Here is a 4,000-nt window from a genome sequence, read left to right as displayed (position 1 = left end):
TTAAAACCAAATCCTATATTAAAATAAAAACTAAGTCTTTTTATATAAAAAACTATTTTTTAAAGAAAACTTAAAAGAAATAGTTAAAAAAAATAGAATAATTGGGCCAGAGGGTTTGAAATTCGGATTGGGGGTGCAGAGCCCAAAAGATTAAAAAAGCTGAACAAATAAACAAAGAGGGGTGGTGCTTGGGTCGGACCGGGTCGGATCGGATCCGCCCAACTATTAGCAAGCAATTGGGTTGGAAAACCCTAAAAAAGTAAAAGAAAGAGGCAGCGCCTCACCCTCTCATTCTCGTTCCTCTCTTGCTCTATCTCTTTCACGATAAAACAAAAACCAGAAGAAGAACTTTCTTCTCTCTCGATCGTTCATGGATCTCTCTCTCTTGGTTGAACAACAACAACAAGCTTTCACTTTGTTTCTTTCTCTCTCAGCGAACAACTAAACAGCGACTCTCTCTATCTCTCGGTTCCTATGAACAACAGCAACAACATCGCTCAACTACTCTCGGATTCGCGGTTTCTCTCGAGCTCATAGTCTCTCTCACGAAGAACAACGATGAAGACAACCTCATCTTGGTTTCTCTCAGCGATGAGCAATAACAACAATCTGAAAACCCCTTTTTACCTCGGTTCACGGCGGCTATGGAAGAGTTCATTAAAGGTATGATTCTCACAGAACTTATTTCTATGGTGCGGTTCGATTTCAGTTTTTTTTTAATAACAATAGCAACAATAACTTGTTCCCTCTCTGTTTTCGGTTTTGAGCAGATTTACAAGTACAGCAATAATTAACAGCGAGATTAAGAGTGAAGGCAGGATCGACTTACCTACAGCGAGGAGGATTTCGCTGGTTATTGTTTGAGGTATGCATTGATTCTTTCTCTTTTGAAATTCTGCAAGTAAGCTTGTTGTTGCCACTGTGTTGATTTCGTGACTGTTGCAAAGTGTTGCTGTTACTGAATTTTTGTTCCAAGTCTGAACCGATGCTTTGTGAGTTGTTATTATTACTGATGCGAATTCTGAATTTTTCTTTATGAATTGATGTTGTTGAACTGCTTCTGAATTGTTGTTTGCTGCTGAATTTTTTTTACTTGCTGCAGGTACAACAATGGTTAATGGAAATATTAAGAGTGAAAGCAGAGAGACTTACCTGTGGTTCATCTACGGAGGCTCGAAGATGGGAGACATCATCGAAGGCTGCTAGCAAGCAAGGTATGCGGTTTTCTCTTCTCCCTCTTACCTTTGTATTTTTCTGTAACTTAGAAATTACAGACTGCTGGCTCTTTTCTCCCCTGTTTTTCTTCTTTTTTGTAACTTAGGAGTGACAGAAAGTTTCTGTCTGAACTCTCCCCTTTTTCTGCCTGTTCTATATTTTCTTGCCTCTCCTCTATTTATAGAGGAACAAATGAAGGACAATTTTTGGTCATTTTGGAACCAAAGCTTAGCCCTTAAGCTCACTTAGTTACTAAGTTTTCATCATTGCAAAGAATATTCTTTCCAAAATAATCATTGCAAAGTTTCTTTCATGCTAAGTTTGCTTAATGGCAAAGCTCCACAAATTTGTGCACATGGGATAGAATATTATGCACATGGGAGGGAATATATTCTTCATAACTCTTGCAAGTGAAAGTTCCACGACATAACTTGTCTTCATGTCATGAAATTGGTAGTCTCTAAGTATAGCACTTATGACATAATATATTCCTCTTTGACTTTGTTTGACTTTTTTGACTTTTCCTTTTTCCCTTTTTTTTTCGAAAAAGATGGCCTCCATGTGGGCTTTTGGGCTTTTTTGAATTATTTATTTGACTTTTGCTAATTCCACCCTTTTTGTTTCTTTTTCATGTGAATGAGTATTCTTGAAGAGAAAGCATGAAGAAACTTGAACTTGAAGAATGTAAACTTGAAGATTGAAGAATTCAAGAAATCATTGGAGACTTTTCTTTTCTTTTGTTCTTGTAGTTCCAATAGAACTTTAACTTTAGAAGTTGCATGAACTTGGACTTTGTATCAATGTAATTTTGGTTCATGCATTCTTGAAAATTTGTGTAGAATTTGAATGTTGTATCTTGAATTTTGGAATGTAATCTTCAATCTTGGATAAAGTCCACTTGTAATTCATTTGGAAATTTGGAATTGTTCATGTAAAAGAACATCATTTGTAATGCTTAAACTCCTTTTAGAATCTTGAATGACATTGTATGGAATTTGAATTCCTTTGAAACATTGAAAACTTGAATGATTCCTTTTGAAAGGAAATGGTGGAATACCCTTGAAGTAGTGAAGTTTTTTTTCTTTTAATTTCAAGTCTTGAAATATATCCTTGCAACATGAATTTGAAATGATCTTGAATTAAAATCCTTAAATTCATGATCTTGAACAATACTTGAAATTATCCTTTCAACAAATGGACTAAAAAGATATTCTCTTGCAAATTTGATGAAATTCCCATGAATGATCTTGAACTTGTTCTAAATTCCAAATAATTCACATGAGCCAATTTTCTTCATTATGATGAATCCATAGGCCAAAAGTCACGAAATAAATTTCAAACAATCCTTTTGAATCACACAAATTGGAAATGGCGCACTTTAATTGAAAACCTCCATAGACATGAAATTGTCTTGCAATGAACGAGTGAATGAATGAAGTCTTGATCACGGCTTCCAAACCGATCAAGAAACATTTTTGAATTTGACGTCAATGATGTGACATCTCAGGGGGGTCAAAATTAGGGTATGACAGATGCCCCTATTTAAGTTTCTTTTATCTGGAGGGAGAGAGATTGAGATCTCGATCTCTCTTGCGTAAAAGAGACTTAAATATCAAAGAATGCCCGAATTTTGGGCGCTCCTCAGATGATAAAATCTTTGCATGATTTGATCCCGTTGTCGCACTTGGCGGGGGACGAGGAGACAAACTCCTGCAGAAATACTTGATGTGGATTCTGGTGAATGGATGGCAATGTAGGATGCGCAATCCATCTTCTTTAACTAAGTGTTGATACTTAGAAAAAGGTAAACAACCTCCCCCTTGTTTCGGATGTCCATATCTCGAAACTGGTCTGAGTTGTGTTTGGACAATATCTCAGATAAAGAGAAAATTTCCAACGGTTTGTTTCCTCATCAAACTTCTTACCAGCACTTGGAGGTAAGATACCATTTGACGGTAATAAAGAAACTTCAAAGGTTTGTTTCCTCATCAAACTTCTCATCAGCACTTGGAGATGAGATACCATTTGACGGTAATAAAGAAACTTCAAAGGTTTGTTTCCTCATCAAACTTCTCATCAGCACTTGGAGATGAGATACCATTTGATGGTAATAAAGAAACTTCAAAGGTTTGTTTCCTCATCAAACTTCTTACCAGCACTTGGAGGTAAGATACCATTTGATGGTAATAAAGAAACTTCAAGGGTGTGGTTTCCTCATCAAACTTCTTACCAGCACTTGGAGGTAAGATACCATTTGATGGTAATAAAGAAACTTCACCATCTTCCCTTTTGACCTGGCATCTTTGAAAGATTGTCATATGGGCCCGTTCTTTTGAGGGGCTAATGACTTTGTTTGAAGGCGGACGAACTGTTTTCGGGGTGAAAACTGCCATTCGTCGACTGGTGCCTGGGGAATCAACAAACTGTTTTCCTAAGAGGAAAACTACCATTTATCGACTCTGTGGGGAACTAAACATCCCTGAAACAGACAAACTGTTTGAAGAAACTGCCATTTGTCGATCTCTTGAGTATTTAACAGACAAACTGTCTTTCCTTGGGGAAAGAATACCATTTGTTGACTCCGCTGGGGATCATGAACTATCTTCTGGATGAAGACTACCATTCACTGATTCTGCTGGGGATCATGAACTATCTTCTGGATGAAGACTACCATTCACTGATTCTGCTGGGGAATCATTTGTCGATCTGCTGGGAGATTCTGAATTATTTTCTTTGACGAAGAGTGGCATCTCTCGACCTTGCTGGGGAAATACCAAACCTCTGG

The 4,000-nt window shown here is 37.2% G+C and overlaps 1 long non-coding RNA gene across 1 annotated transcript; it reads left to right on the top strand.

Annotated features, from left to right (window-relative positions):
• Positions 1 to 284: 284 nt before the first annotated feature.
• On the top strand, positions 285 to 2,284 carry LOC131646692 (uncharacterized). Its single transcript, XR_009297588.1, has 3 exons — positions 285 to 663; positions 771 to 865; positions 1,103 to 2,284. It is a non-coding gene; the product is annotated as an uncharacterized LOC131646692 (long non-coding RNA).
• Positions 2,285 to 4,000: the final 1,716 nt, after the last annotated feature.

Source organism: Vicia villosa, linkage group LG2 (assembly GCF_029867415.1).
Source record: "Vicia villosa cultivar HV-30 ecotype Madison, WI linkage group LG2, Vvil1.0, whole genome shotgun sequence".
NCBI classification, from domain to species: Eukaryota; Viridiplantae; Streptophyta; class Magnoliopsida; order Fabales; family Fabaceae; genus Vicia; species Vicia villosa.
The sequence above is the reverse complement of the archived record's forward strand: the minus strand, read 5'-3'. Positions and strand labels throughout refer to the sequence as shown.